The 17254-nt window shown below is 33.6% G+C and overlaps 1 protein-coding gene and 1 non-coding gene across 5 annotated transcripts in view; both read left to right on the top strand.

The window, feature by feature from the left end:
- The window catches only part of FSTL5 (follistatin like 5), a 542283-nt gene that overhangs the window by 360211 nt on the left and 164818 nt on the right, over positions 1–17254 (top strand). The window lies entirely within an intron of this gene.
- LOC123814225 lies at positions 913–1060 on the top strand. Its single transcript, XR_006784851.1, has one exon. It is a non-coding gene; the product is annotated as a U4 spliceosomal RNA (small nuclear RNA).

Here is a 17254-nt window from a genome sequence, read left to right as displayed (position 1 = left end):
GCTCACTCCTAGAGATTCAGAATCTAAACTCAGTCCAACAGGGTGCAGCTCCAAAGGTGAAACAAAAACAGAACAGTCCCCAGGGCATTCACCTCTTTCTTCCATGCTATGTGCTGAAAGTGAGCATCAAAGAGTGAACATCATCCTAGAGCTTTAAAGAAGGAAAAAAATACATGTTATGAATTCTCCATGGAAATAAGATGGGGCAATCTTTTTACTCAGTGATTTTAGGGTTTTATGATCCCTTTGCATATACATTTTAGTTACTTTTTATTATCATTCATGAAAGCCATCTCTTATCCCCTTATTCTTTATTGCTTTATAAAGAACTGCTAATGAATCACTCCTATTTGTTACATTTAACTAATTAATATTCTCGCTTAATGTCCTCAAATGATTAAAAAATGAGAAACTTCTGCAATTTTAGCATTTTTTATTTTAATGAAAAATTTCTAAATCTGCTTACATGTGGAAACTTTCCTCAGAGTGTATATGGAGAATAATGTTTAATTTTCTGAGCTTTAAAGAACATTGTGGTGTAGAATGCTATCTCTCAGGAGCATTCAAGATCTACTTGGGTTTGCTTTTTGCCTTATATCTATATTTTATCTTTCATTTTATATCTCCATGTTTATTATCAACCTTTCCACTATTATTTTCAAGAAGCTCATGTATTCTAGATGCTGTGGTTTGAAAAATCTCAAAATTAGCTCATTTCAATTATTTCAAAGTAAGGAAGGGCATGCTATGTGTGATGTTCTGTAGACAACTTGCAAAAGTGGACCTATTTTTGTGCATGGATATTGCAAATTAATTTGCTTACTTCCTAATTCTTGATTCTGTTCTAAAAACTTCAGATTTCTAGAAAAATTATTATAGGCAACTTAGGTCTTTAAAATACATGTAAATACTAGCTTTGCGCAGTGGCGATATTGTAGCCAATAAGGTTTATCCCAGGCACAATTATTGCTAATTAAAATATGTCTAAATATTAGATAAATTCTAGAGTCAATAACATGAAAGTTACTGGATAAAATTATTTTGGATACATTTCATAGAGTTGATAAATTTTGAGAATTTTAAAAGCACTTCCAATATTTTAAAAGTTTCATTTTATTTGAAACCATATTTAATTAGGTTGACAAGCATCCAACTAAAACTGTAGAGAATAGCCAAAGATATCTCTGAAAGAAGAAATATTTATTCCATTTCCCAAAATATATCCCTGGTGTTTCCACTTAAAGTACTATGACATCAACTGTCAGATTATCTAAATGCATTTAATGCATTTAAATACATTAAATACATTTACCAATGTAGATAAAATGTGAGCTAAAACAGTTATAAATATTACTTATTGTGTTTTGTTTTATATTTACTACTGCTTAAATACTGCCTTCAGCACATAAATGACATCAGTCATATAAACCCTGGAGTGGCCAGCGTTCAGTTTCAACAGGTGTTTAGTCACCCAGCCTCAACTGCGGCTAGTCCATCTTTCTTGACTTCGCATTGCCCAAGGCTAATGCTTTTGCTCTTCTCGATATTCTATGAGCTTCCTAATATCTTTATTAAGTTCCTTTTCTGCTTAAAACTAGCTAGAATGGGCTCTATTGTCTGCCACTCAGAATGTGTTCAATTAATTTTTTGGATCTAATATGTTCAGAAACATCATTTTAAAAATGTAGGTTTTTGTTGTTAGATATGAATTTCTGATGTGTTGAAAGGTCATGATGATTTTGCCATAGTAAATTGCTTTCTGACTTTTTCCAAAGCAAAGAATTTCAAATTTCAGAAATGAATCTATTTTTATACCCTTTTGTTAGTTTATTTTCATAAATCTCATTAGATTATGTAAAATTAAATTTATAAATATTGCCCTGGCTGGTGTAGCTCAGTGGATTGAGTGCAGGTTGCAAACCAAAGCATCGCAGGTTCGATTCCCAGCCAGGGCACATACCTGGGTTGCAGGCAGGTCCCCAGTGGGGTCCACATGAGAGGCAACCACATGTTGATGTTTCTCTCTCTCTCTTTCTCCCTCCCTTAGCATCTCTAAAAATAAATAAAAAATATAAAAATAAATTTATAAATATCTCTCATGTCAGAAGGAATCAGTGACAATACAATAATCTTTGTGATTCTTTAACATACATAAGATTTAGTATATAATACCTAGTCAATCATAATACCTTCTGATTATAAAATATTAAAATATATAGATTTATTGTTGTTCAAGTACAGTTGTCTCCATTTTCCTCCCACCACCTCCCATCCCAGCCATACCCATGAAAAAAATAAAAGCTCAAAATATGAAAAGAAAGAAAGAAAGAAAGAAAGAAAGAAAGAAAAGAAAGAAAGGAAGGAAGGAAGGAAGGAAGGAAGGAAGGAAGGAAGGAAGGAAGGAAGGAAGAAAAAAGAAAGAAAGAAAGAAAGAGATAGATTTAGCCCGGGCTGATGTGGCTTAGTGGGTTGAGCACTGGACTGCAAAGCAAAATGTCACCATTTCAATTTCGAGTCAGGGCACATGCATGGCTTGCAGGCCAGGTCCCCAGTAGGGTGCACAGGAGAGGCAATCACATATTGATGATTCTCTCCCTCTCTTCCTCTTTCCCTTCCCCTCTCTTTAAAAATAAATAAATAAAATATTTAAAAAAGAAATGAAAAATAATATAGATATTTCCAAAGTAACATAACTTCTCCTCCCTTCTATATTCACTTATTCCCATTCTTATGTGTGGAAGACAGACTTTTCATTCATTGCAAACCTAATTTTATTTATCTAATAGAATGAGCTCATATTACTACTCATTATTTCACTACTTCATTATTTCATTAGCCCTAAAAACAATTCCCTCCATGAAGCAGGGCATCTTATCCTTCATTTACGCTGGAGGGAGTTATGCTAAAAGCACTGAGCCTAAGGTTGAGCTAATAAGTAGTGCAGCTGGGATGTTTACAGAACCTGACTGATTCTAGAAAAGCTTAAACACTGTGCAAAAGTGAGATTTTTATAGTTTTTTTATTGCCTTTTGGAAAGGCTATTTCAAATAATTTTGGTCCCTATATATTATAAATAGATTTAATATTCTCTGCTATTATGTGTGGGACTGATTGATATTCAGTTGATGATTGAAGCCTTTCATTTGGCCTCTCTTCTCTTTTGTATCAAATGAATAAAAAGACATCACTGGACTGCGAGGGAGAATATGGTACAGTGGTTTGCAGCAGGGGCTGGGGTTACAGACTGTCTAGATTTCAATTAATATTCAGTCTCTTGGGAGTGATGTGCCCTCAAGCAAGTTATTTAACTTCCCTATGCCCCAGCTTCCTAATCATAAATTAAAGATAATAGAATAAACTCATTTTGTGTGTGTGCGTAAGAGAGAGAGAAAGAGAGAACTACAAAGATAAACCTTTTAAAGCTGGTTACACTCTTTGAGGCTCATTGCAAATGTTCAGTTAAACTAGGTTCCTTGTTTCCTCTCCTCCTTCTCCTCTTTTCCCTCCTCCTTTTTTCTTTCACTTTGCTCTCTTTCTCCTAGTACATATTTCAAGGAGCAAAGATATACTCAATCTGCCTAAAACAATAGATATTCAACACTAAGATGCATGTATTAATGAGGAAACTCACAAGAAGCACCAGAACCAACCTTTATCCAATTATAGCAGCTGAAACTGGAAGACTTTTTTCTGTTCAGTCCAGCTTCAGGAATCATGCTAATGTATCTCCCTGTTAGCAACCTGGCATTAATCCCTGCTCTAGAGATGTACCATTAAATTCACTCAACTACTGTATATTCCCTATTTTCCTCTGTATTTGTGTCCTCAATCTTTCTGCCCAAATTCCTGGAAAAGATAATCGGCTCATTTTATAATCCTGTTTTGGATGGAGGTTGGCACACAAATTCCAATTCCAGTGTTATTGTGACTGAGTCCTAATCCTGGTCTGATCAGCTACAACCAGGGCATGCAGATGAGAACTATAATATGACTCTCCTATTGACCTTAGTTTTTATCAGCTGGTTCCTGGTTTCAAAGTTGCCTTCGGTAGGAAAGCTGGATTAAGAAAAATAAGGCAAACATAGAGACAAAGGTATAGATTTGAGAGAAGCATCATTAGAAAATAGAATTGGCTAAAAAGATTGGCAGTCAAGTGAAGAAATGAGAGAAATGAAAACACAGCTCTATTTTAGATACGCTCACTTTACCAGAAAAATATTCAGTAAGGCTTTGGGTAGTAGAGAGTTTAAAAAAAATATTATTTTTTATTTTAGAGAGACAGGAAGGGAGAGAGAGAGAAATATCCACTTATTGCTCTAGTTATTTATGCATTCATTGGTTGATTTTTCTATGTGCCTTGATTGAGGACCAAACCTGTAACTTTGATGTATCAGTACCAACTGAACTAACTGATCAGGGCAGATAGGAGAGATTTTTATTTCCTTTGTTTCTGAGAAAAATTAGGTCTAAAAATGCTAGCCATTATTGAATGCATCTTATTTATAATATTTGTACTTTTCCACCATTAATTAAGTTATATTATAATCTGGTCCTTATTCAACATTGAAATCAAATGATATTATACCAACCTCAATTTCGATTCTAGCTGTATAATTTATTAGCTATATAACACAATGAATTGATTAAAGCAATGTAAGCTTCAGTCTCTTCATCTATAAGAGGAAAGGTTATGGTAAAATCCAATGATACAAACCAAGTGTTGAATCAAATATGTTATTTCTTTTATAACTATTAGTATCTTGATTCAGTGCAGCATTGCTGATAATATTTAATAACAAATGTAAATCCCTATGAAAATATTATTTCTTTGAAAATAACCTAATATATACATAGCATTAACACTTTCAACTACTTTACAGATAAACTTGCTACATAAAATATAGAATTCTTAGGTAATTTTGAAATTCAGATATACAATAAATATTATTTTTCCTATCAGTACGTGCCAAATGTTGCATGGGACATACTTATACAAAAATTGTACTTGTCTATCTGAATTTCAATTTTAATTAGGTGTCATATACTATTTGCTAAGTCTAGCACTCTATTTACATGAAATGCAAATTGGCTTGAATGTTGTATTAAGCCATTTTTCTACAAATGATACTATGGCTTATATCACTAAGATTAAAAGTTTGATCTGTTCATGTAAATTTAATCCATTCCTTTTCAGATTTCTGTTGTTTTCTCATTCTCAGTATTTGTTTTGTGATTTGTTTTCTACATCTGTCTAATCTGTGTTAACAGCTGTGTCTAGCACTGAGTAGAAGAGACAAAAAAAAGTGGTCTAAATCAGCAAGAATTTATTTTCCTGTACAATATACTGTCCACAGCTGGCATGGTTGCTCCACAAAGCAGCTAGAACTGAAACTCTTATCTTCTTCTGGCATTCCAAGAGCATAGCTTTCATTCTTAAGGTCATCTCGGGGTTCAAGAGGGCTGTTGGAGCTCCAGTCACCAATCTACATTCCATCAATCTATAATCCAGGTCCATGGCTGTACAAAGCAGGTGAAAGATAAATGGTACTTCTTCCTGAAAGTCCCACAACAGTTTACGGGTCACTGATGAGCAATAAATGCAATAACTGTACTAGGGAGGCTAGTAAATACAATCATTTAGGTATACACTCTGCTCAGCCTTCTATTGCAAACGGGGAATAGGAGAGCAATCTCTATTTCTCTATTAAAGACTCTCCAAGAGGATATAATATGTTCCATACTAGCTTTTTTGTTTGTTTTTCTGCATTGATTAAACATGATTATCCATCTGAATTCAAATCTAAGCAACTCTGGCCCTGACTCCCATGGCTCTCAAGCAAGTTGAACATCATCACACAAACCGAAAGGTTGCCAGTTTGATTCCCTGTCAAGGGCTCAGGCCTGGGTTTCAGGCCAGGTCCTCAACTGAGGGCATGTGATGGGCAACCAGTTGATGTTTCTTTTATATATGCACGTTGATACTTCTCTCCCTTTCTTTCTCCCTCTCTTCCCATCTCTCTAAAAATAAATAAATAAAATCTTTAAAAAAATTTTTAAAGCACCTCTGCCTACCATTATTGTTTCTTCAGTAATTATGTCAGCCTTTATTTTATTTCTTTGAATGTTTTGTTTTGCTTTTTATAGGCCAGCCCAAGTGCCCCTCAGTAGATGAGTGGATAAAAATGCTATGGAACATTTACCCAATGGAATAGTACCCAATTGTAAAAAGAAAAAAAGAAGGAAATCTTACCTTTTGCAATAGCATGGATGGACCCAGAGAATATTATGCTAAGTGAAATATGTCAGCCAGAGAAAGAAAATACTATATGATTTCACTTATTTGTGGAATTGAATAGACAAAATAAACAAACAAAATAAAAACACATATAGATAGAACAGACTGACAGCTTTGGGTGGAGAGGGGCTGGCTGAAATAGGTAAAGGCATTAACCAAAATAAAACAAAACAAAAACAAACAAACTTGTAGTCAGATACCAGTATAGTCATCAACAGAGGGAAGGGGGTGGGGGCAGTAGAAGAAGGTAAACAGGGAATAAATGGTGATGGAAGGAGACAAGGCTATGGGTGTATCAACACAATATGACACAAAGATGATGTATCATAGAATTGTACACTTCAAAGCTTATTTAGTTAACCAAAGTAACTTAAGAAATTCAGTAAAATCTATATATATGAAAATAAACCTATACTTCTTATTAAAGCCAGGCAAATCTTCACAAATTTACATATGGCCCTTTCCTTTCCTCTTTAAAACCCTTCAGTGGGTTCTTGTCATTTCCAAAGAAGAAAAGGATTAACAAATTCTTTGGCCTGGTCTATAAAGCCTGTTGCTCTATGAAATCTTCTGACTATTCACACATTTTCTCTCTTTACTCCAGCCTCTTTAAAACACTTGCTAACTTCTGTGTTAAGTTGTATTATTGCCACCATCTCTGAGCATAATTCTTGTCTCTACAGGAAGTCCTTCCCTTGTCCCCTTCATCTCCCTAAACTCCTCACATCCTTTAAGAATAGACAAATCTTTTGAATGCCTAATTTTGACATTTTTAAGGTTTTTGTTCAGTAACTATAGTACTTGTTACATCATAATAAAACTATAAGTATTTTTATTTTTTCTTTTATTTATTAACTTTTCGTTGAATTCCTGGAGGTGACATTAGTTAACAAAATTATATAGGTTTCTGATATACAACTCTACAATACATCATCTGTTTATTGTGTTGTGTGTTCACCATCCCAAGTCAATGAACTAGAAACTCTTAGCACAAGGGCCCTCGCCTGTTCAACTAGTGTGTTATTAAATGCACAAATAACAAATAGCAAAGTGAGTTTCTTACATTTGAATTATGCATTACAGTAGCCCACCCCATTTGCTTCATTCCATGGCCCCCAGTGGATGGATGGCTGAAAACATTGATAATACCAAACTCTATATAGATACTGTGTTTTTTCCTATACATTCATACTTATGAAAAAGTTTAGTTTATAAATTAGGGATAATAAGAGATTAACAACAATAACTAATGATAAGATAGAATAATTATAACAATATACTAATAAAAGTTATATGAATGTGGTCTCTCTTCCAAAATATCTTATTGTATTGTACTCACCTTTTCACGTAAAGGAAGCACTTTACAGCTTCTCTTTGGCATATCTAAATTGCCAAATCAGTGATCTTGTGTTTTGGGGCTATTATGAAATAAAATACATGTTACTTGAACACCAGCTCTGCTATTCTGTGACAGTCAATCTGATAACTGAGACCGCTACTAAGTGATTAGAGGGTGAGTAGCATATACCACATGGATTCAGTGGACAAAGGGATGATGTTCACATCCTGGGCAAGACAATGTGAGAAGGTGTGAGATTTCATCACACTACTCAGAGGGCATGCAATTTGAACCTTGTGAATTGTTTATTTCTTGGATTTTTCATTTAATACTTTTGGATGGCTGCTAATCATAGGTAACTGAAACTGCAGAAACTATAACCACAGATAAGGGGAGACTACAATATCAAGTCTATTTGAAGACTTTTTTTTATATTTAAAACCTTACTAAGGATTTCATTTACTTACTGTAGCCACATGCATACTTATAAATCAACTGATGCTTATTGGCAATCAATCACTTAAGCCTAAAACAGCTCAACAATTTCCAGATTCAATTTCTTTAATAACATTTCTCATTAAACATATTGATTTTTTACTACAGCTTCAATTTAATCTCCTATTATATGCAATAAGGGGGGCGAGCAAAACATGAGGGGAAGCACAATGTTGGTCATTGTTGAATCTTCATGCATTCAACAAATATCGATTTAACTGCTACACTTTTTCAGTCACTCAACTAAATGCTGAGGATATACTTAAAAGAGACATTATTTCCGTCTTCAAAATCTCATGGATTGAAGGAATTAAAAAGATAACAATTACATTACCTTTAATAATACAATGTTAAACTGTATCATAAATGTATATATTTGTATGTTTTGTGTACAGATATATAAAGAATAAAAAAGGGAAGCCTATTTTAAGTCTTCAGAGTTAGAGAAGAGATTTGGGAATACACTTCCCAAAGTGTAGTGAGGAAGTGAGACTTGGGAAGAGAAGTTGGAGTATAGATGGTAGCTAGGTGGAGTGGTAAATAGGGGTTCTTGGGAAATAGCATAGAGATAGCATAGTACATTCAGTGAAGTGAAAGTCCCCTGGTCTGTCTGAGTATGTGAAGCACAGAGTTTTTTCTTGTGTTATTTACTAATGATTGCTTTATTTCCCATGCGAACAACTGTAAACCTATTTTTGCCCTCCCCTTTATTATATAAAAGTAGGTTTTTGCATTTGATTATAGAGCTATATATTTACACTTATAGCATATTATATAACACAATGATAACATCAGATGAACATGTAGTATTCATCAATCATTGAAATATGCCATTCAAAATTATTTTAACTCATTTATTTCTCAACACAAGATCTATGTAAACCAACACATCTGTACCCATACAGAAGATGATGCTGAAGTTGATTTTTTAAAAGATTTTATTTATTTAATTTTAGAGAGAGAGGAAGGGAGGGAGAAATAGAGGGAGAATAACATCAATGTGTGTTTGCCTCTCATGTGCCCCCTACCAGGGACCTGGCCCACAACTCAGGCACGTGACCTGACTGGGAATCAAACTGGTGACCCTTTGGTTCACAGGCCGACACTCAATCCACTAAGCCACACCAGCCAGGGATGAAGTTGATTTTTAACTGCTTAATTTCAATAATAATGTTTGGTCTCTCTGTAGTTTATTTTTGTCTAGTCACATTGTTCCACATATGTAGGTAAAACTCTAACTTAACAAGTAATACATCTACAAAATTTTAAGCAACTTTTCAGTTCCATAGCAAAGAATAGCAAGCACCGTTTTAAGGGTATAGAGCTTTGGTTAATTGGTCTTACAAATCCCCCAAAGTACACAAAATTCCTTTCACAGTAAACTTCCCATTGCCTTCTAATTATAGTTAACTTTCTTCCTAACCTTTTAAATAATGCCCAGCTTGTGAGAGATATATTCACTACACAATTTATTTTTAAAATACCGAGGGAAATTGGAGTGGAATAATGACTTTAAAATACTAACAATCACAGGGTATAAAATCAAAATCTCCTTACATAATGAAAGGCATCATTGATGGAGAATTTTTAATAGAGAAAGACAACTAATCACTCTAACAATAATTGTTAACTCATATTTTCCTTATCTTCCCTTTTTTGTTCAAGGAGCAAAAGTTACAGTTTGATCTCAAATAAAGAAGGAGTACCATAGATGGTTTTGATCTGTAACAATATCTATATAGGCTACCAACATTATACTTCTGAATACTTCTAATGTGAGAATGAGACATTTAAAAAGGCTCTTAGAGTTGATTAATCAAAGAGAAAAGAAGTAGAACATCTGATTTTGTTGTTCCTTCAAGGCTTTGTTATATTATTTCTGTTCAGTTAGCAAGGTTTTGGCAGAGGTAGGAGTCTTATATTTTCTTCCTGAGAGTATACACTATTAAAATTAGACAAGGGAATAAAAACACTATTAATAAAGAACACTTTTTTTTGCTCACTCAGGGAACTTTATGCAGAGGTGTATAAAATCAAAGTTACATTAGTGAAGCATGGTAATTGGCAATTGCTTATAAACTATGGTTTTTGCTCTTGAAAATTAGTTGTATTTATGATATTGTATATAACTTTAGTAAAACACTCTCAAATTTATATAACCAATGTTCAAGCATATTCATACTGACATCATAAAACATTTTTTCAATGAGGAAAATTCATTGTGATTTTATGATATTTGCCTAAAAATTATAAACCAGCAATTGTCCAGAAGGAGGATATTAATCCTTCTCTTATTCATTTCTACTTCACAATGGCATATTTACATCTAATAATTTAACTCAAATGTGCTTCTTTAACAACTTATCAATGAGTTTTAACAGAGTCAACAAATATGTATGAGTTTACCACGGGGGGTGGTAAATCATAGATTATTTTATGATCTATGATTCTAAAGTTTATAGATGTAAGATTAATTTTAAGTATGGAAAGAAAAGCTGTGGCACCAGAATAAAGACAATCCTCCCTGGATTGCCACCATGTATACAAGATGAATGAGCACAACTTCTCTCTTAGAGAGACACAAACTGAGGCACACACGCTTGCAATGATATGCTGGTTCATTGTCTGGGTTAGGTGATTACAAGGCCATTTTTTCTCCCTAATGCTTCAGAATCAATTGCTTGAAACAATGTATCAATACCTTACAAACATATGTGGCAATGACATATCTTTTAAAGTTACATTGGACTATGGTCTAACATTCCACTCATTAGGGCACAGACTCTGTGATCATGCATGGTACCTTGGGTATATGTTGTCCAAAAAAGATGCAAATGATTTATGTTTTATAGAAAAGATCACACCAAAATAATTATTCTATTGTCCTCTAGGTCTAGGATATCAACCACTTTTATGTTTAACCCAGCATGCCTTCCCTAAATTATATAAATCCTTGCTCTTCAAATGGACTTTGAAGTAGCTTTATCATCTTTTTGGTTTCTTGATTAAGGAGTTAAATAAATATTCATCTCATGTTCATTTTATATTTGTATGAGAATTGTTAACTCTTTTAAAATTACACTTCAACAATGTATTAAGATCCATACATCCACAGTTCCTATACACTCTAGCATGATATTTCAGTAAGGTGTACAGTTAACTCCCTTCAATTTAACTGAATAAAAGAAGTAGCTATTATTTACACAATTTGGTGATAAAATTTGACATTAGGAACAGTTTTTGAGTAGAGGTGGAAGGACCTCTAATGTTCCTACTGTTTAAAGATGTTTAGAGACCTTAACATAATGTCTGACCTAACAAAGGTGGGCACCAGTGAAACCTCTGCCATTGCTCTGTCGTTTCCCAGGGAAGTGAATGCTGGGCAGACATGAAATCCCTCTGAGTCATGACCTTCCTATTTGTAAGGAAAAGAAAAGACATCCCAGCAAGTGCCATAGAGATCTGTGAAAAAATTATGTTAAATGAAGCATACATCTTTAGACTAACACCACATGAATACTAAAAATTTAATAAGATTTCATTTTCCTTCCCTCACAAGAATATTTTGTCTTCATTTAAATTCCCTTGTTCATTTGCTCTTAAGGCTTTATCCTATTACATCTAAATATAAGACTGAAAAATCAACTTTAAATAAATTTTAAAAACTATATAGAGTTTAATAGATATTTTATAAGAATACTTAATATTTACCTTATCACTGAAAAAGGTAAAAATAATTGATAATATGTTCTTTATCTCTCAGACTCTTAATATTACATAAAATATGTTTCTCTAATACAAATTTATAGAGCAGAATATACAAGCTACATTCTGTAGAGTAGTCAAAAGAACTCAATTACTGTAATAGAAAGGTATACATGGTTATGCAATTTACTTAGGAAAAAATGGCATTAGCCTTTAAGGGACTTTTCAAGGACTTTTCAGGACTTTTAAAAAGTACACACTGATGTCAAAATATATCATTGCCACCACATTTACTAGAATCTATTTTCCTCTGAGGAAAAAAGTTACCCTTGTGCAGTGCAATGCCAATGAGTTAGAAAGTGTTATTTTTGTTGAAGTTGGAGTTAACCTCACCACACATTAAAATACAGTAAATCTTTATGTACCAGCTAAAATCTCAATGTACCCCTAAATTGGAGGTAACTTGAGAGAGAAGCAGAACAGAATAAATCAAGAATAAATCAAGACTTAAAGGAAATGCTTTACCTGAGATCTTATTAAGTAATATGCTGACATTTCGTATACAGTTTGCTTTAATCCCCAACCTTATTTGGGTACAAATTTGAAATTATATTTGTTGCATGAATAATTAAAATATACTTTAAAATTATGAAGGCCAAAATAGATAAATAATATTCAGGAGGCAGAAAATCAACCAACCCATTGCCATAGTGGTTCTTAGGATAAGATTAGTGGGAATGAAATTATCTTAAATCTGAATCAATACTGAAAAATTACTGAGTGCCTCTGATCAATTATTAACTTGGCCTGTAAAAAACTCATTTAAGTTTTGTTCATTTGTTTATCATTGAACAAAAATGTGCTATGGAAAGGTGGGGACTAGGCAGGGTGGTATTTTGTGTGGGATTCCTACTAAGAGAACAGGTAGATAGCAAGTGAGCTTCTGCTTCTTTCACAGGTGAATGTACGGCAATGTTTGGTCTTTAGCAACAGATCATGGGGAAAAGCAGGCACAAAATAAGACTCAAAAATTTGGGTCCCAGTAACTCAAAGAATAACAGTAGTACTGGTAAAAATAGAAGAATCAGATGATTATTGTTGGAAGTAGAATATGGTTTATACAAAAATATGTTGACTCTGAAGTTTCTGAATGATATCCTATAGAAAATATGTGTAGTTTGAAAACATAAGATTTATCATTCATATTTATAAAAATTTATATACAATGGCATAAAATGATTCATATGTTTAACCACTGTTATTTACTGTTGTTGGAGATCCTTCAAGTTTCCAGTTATGATTATGGTCTTGAAATTGCTGTTATTGAATGTCAGTTTTATGCTAGGAAATCCAACTATATCATCTCTCATACTTATGATGAGAAAGGTATTGCTATCCTAGTTTTGCCCCCCAAAAAAGGCTCAAAGAAGGCAGATTACTTCAAGGGCCAAGCTAGCCAGAGAGAGCTGAGCTGACAGGTGTCACATAGATTTTTGGCACCACAAGTCAAAATGAAAGTAACATGTAAGCCTTTAGTTACTTAGTGCAAAAATATAAGCAAGGAGCTAAATCAGAGAAAGTGCTGACTCTCCCACTGTTGCATTCTTCCCCATGCAATGACTCCAGTCAGGGGTCTGGTGAATCAGCACAGACGTGGTGAATTGGTGAATTGCAAGCCATCTCACTGCCAAGAGGGGCAGAACAAAAGGGTTCTGCAGTTTTATGGATGTGGGGTTAGACAGGGTGGGGAGCTTAAGGGGAAGGCAAAGTACTAAAAATACTGAGAATGGAAAAGGTGTCTTCACATTCCCCTCCCCCCAAAAGAGGTCTCAGGAAAGCCTTTCCCATAGGTTCCTGGAGACACCTAACAGAAGTGCTTAGGCTGATAATACAGACAGCATAAGAACATAGCTGGCCAAGGAGTCCTGAGTCCTTGTCTGCTGCTCCCTTCAGAGATGGTAACGCATTGGCTATGGTTACACATCTGGTGTGGGAATAGGCAGCTTGCCCTGTGAGGCTGGCCAAGTTAAACCTGTGTAACTGCCTATGGGCAGCCCTGAGAGATCACACATACGTTTCTGACCCAGAGCCAGACACCTCCATCATTTGGGCACGAACTGATTCAAACCAAAGCTTATACTTCTCTGGCTTGAAAAATTAATGTATTTTTAAAGCAAGATAATGCTGTCATTAAAATCACTTTTAGTAAACTACCTATAACTTTATTTCTTTTCCTATAACTGCTTGTCATTTTACTATTCCTTCTTAGTAAAATGTATGTTTGGACATGTTGTAACTTGGGATAGACCACGGAGATGGAGATAAAGATGTAGTCCCATAGACCAAAAGGCCACTTAAAAAATGGTAGAGGGAGAAATTATCTGCGCTGGGACTTCTGTTAGACAGCCATAGGGCTTCATAAAAGTCACTGATGTTCAGAAATAAAACAAACTTAGACTTAACTAACATTTTATTGAGAGCATTTCTTTCCACTTTGCCTAACACACATCTACGTATGTACCTACATACATACAATTTAGTTCACTAAATTCCAAACTCTTTTGCTCACTAGCAGTATTTCTTAACTCGTATTTGGTGACTGTATAATAAATAACAAAATGATACCTGCATAGGAAGTTCCCAATTAATATTTTTAGTTGAGTATGCTAAGCAATCGATAAAATAGAGAGCTTCATTGTTTCTGGAGATCAGTGACTTTTTGACACATCCAGGCAGCAGAATAGTGTGGCTACCCATAGTCTGGATCTGAGCACTAGAAATGAGTCAGCACCAGGCTGTGATTGAGGGTTTAGCATTGGCAAGGCCAACCTTCTAGGAAGTCAAAAGGAATAAATTACTAATTAGAAGTGGAGGCTTCAGGTTAAGATGCATTATAAAATTCAAACTTAAATTTCATTGGGATTTAATGTTACACTTAATGGACTAAAGTGATTTCAAATGCCTTTTTTGGCAACTCTCTGCACATTAAAAGTAATATGGCTGTCATTCATCTTTGGTTAATCTGAGGAAGTAAAATAATTACACTCTGATATTATGTTTTATATATTAATTTTTCTTTAGGCATAATTTTAAACATGGTGCTTCCATTGTATGTTTCCTTAAAGCAGCCCTTATTATTGTGGCTGTATTCCTGCTTTTATACTTTAGGAAAACATGTAGACTTATCAGGACCCACTGGTATTGTAAGGTCAGTTTTTCTGTTGTTGTTTTGTTACAGTTTTCCTCTACCACAGTGTTCTTCATAACCCAAAACTTAGAAATTATTGATTTTCAAATCAGTTTTTTCTAAAAATAAGGAAATTAACATTTCTTGAGCACTTATCATGTGACAGGCACAGTGCTAATGAATTATATTAAATTAATTCATTCAATCATTATACAAGTGTTATAAGGTGCTTTTCTCTTATTTATGTATGAGAAATTAAGGCTGAGATTGATTTAACCAAAGTCATACAAAGGGAGCTAGAAGTGCAACAAGAATTAAAAATTTGTTGACTCCAAAGTCACACCATTTTGTCTGTGTAGGAATTTTTCCATTCAGAAGTAAAGGCGGTGTAAATGGTGACAGAAGGAGACTTGACTTGGGGTGGTGAACACACAATATACCAAACAGATGATGTATTATAGAACTGTATACCTTAAACCTTTATAATTCCATTAACTAGTCACCCCAATATATTCAATAAATAAATACTATTTTTTCCTTCTGTGTTAGATTTGAATTAAAAATGAGTGACTTTGGCATAAGTTGCCATCATAAAACTATTTCCAAGTCTATAGTGTATGAAAGTATCAATATAAATTCAAACTTTTCTTAATATTAATTTGTATTTCAGATGTGAAATTATATGCTTTTTATACACAAAATGCAAATGCTGTGACTTTAGTTAATTCATTTTTTAAATTTCAAAAATATGTTATAATATCCACATGAGAAAACTTCTGGTTGTACACTAAACACGCCTTAAGCACTATAATAATAGATATAAATATATGGTGAATTAGCAAAAAAGAATTCCATATAATCAGCCATTAAGGCTTTTTTTAAACTTTTGTGGTTTTTTTGCACAAAAAAAATGACTGATGAAAATACATTTCCTAAAATTGCTGGAAACACTGTTATTAACAACTGGTAAACATAGAAAACGTAATTTATTAAGACTACATTTGCATGTGACTTAAAAGGACTTTCTGAAAGCTATTATCTTCAGGTGATGAGTTATTTTATTCATTTATTCCATTGCTGAAAAATACTACATGTACTGACAGTCATAGAGAGCTAGAATGGACTGCAGGTATTTCCTAACCCAGCCCCACTGCAGCTCCTGTGATGCTGGCCGAAGAGGCCCCGCCCACTTCACATGGGATTTTCTACAACACCTGTTCCTCTGCTTTTTCCAACCTAAACTGCATTGGATTTCTGCATAGATTTGAAATTAAAGCTTTGTATACAGCAAATATGTCCAAAGTCAACAATATCTACACTAAAGAAACCAAATAAAAGTAAAAAAATATATATATACAAGGATGAAAAAAGCAGATTAGAAGAGAGAATACTCATTTTAATCTTGCAATAGCATCACTCTTTCTTCTTCTAGATACTTATTGCTGAGCAGTAGATGATACTTTGTTTTCTCAAGCACTAATGGAGGGCTATAAGTCCTTGAACATAAACAGCATACAAAAAATTAACTTACATTGAAAGTTTGTACTGTGTTATGGTTAAAAAAAAAACAATTGACACCTATGGCTGAAAATCTGTAGCTCTATTTATAATATACAACAACTTTTAGTAAGTATCTGTATATGAGAATGAGATGAATACAGGTATACTGTATTCATCTTATATACCAATATAATCATCAAATTTTAAGTTCACATAATTTTATGTGTTCTCTAATTATTCTCTAAATTATTATATGGGAAGATATCCTGAATTGCAATCTTTAAAGCAAATTCATTGATGTATCATTGGACACACACTTAACAGAGAAAAATTTAAATATCAAAATAAAGGTAGTTATCTCTGGATTTCAGAATTGAAAGTCATTTAAGCTTTCAAAAATTAGCATACATATTGTCCTATTCCTATAAGAAAAAGAAAAAATTAAGCAAATTTAGTTCAGTAAATTCAGAGTACTGGTCCATACTTCAATCTGCCAGGCAAGGGTAATTCAAAATTTGAGATTGGTGATTGCTGTTATTCTTTAGTAATTGCTTCAAATGTATTTCCTTAATTGGTAATAGGTATCTTATCTCTTATGAGGAAGCATTTATTTCCCCATTGTCTTCGTTGGATATAAAATAGTACATAACCAGTGTTGGAAAATTTTACTTTTCACATCCAGCCCTATAATCTTTCTCATCACTTACAAATTTCTCTTACAAACTTAATTGCC

Source organism: Phyllostomus hastatus, unplaced genomic scaffold (genome assembly GCF_019186645.2).
Source record: "Phyllostomus hastatus isolate PE091 unplaced genomic scaffold, TTU_PhHast_1.1 phas_contig_159, whole genome shotgun sequence".
NCBI classification, from domain to species: domain Eukaryota; kingdom Metazoa; phylum Chordata; class Mammalia; order Chiroptera; family Phyllostomidae; genus Phyllostomus; species Phyllostomus hastatus.
The sequence above is the reverse complement of the archived record's forward strand: the minus strand, read 5'-3'. Positions and strand labels throughout refer to the sequence as shown.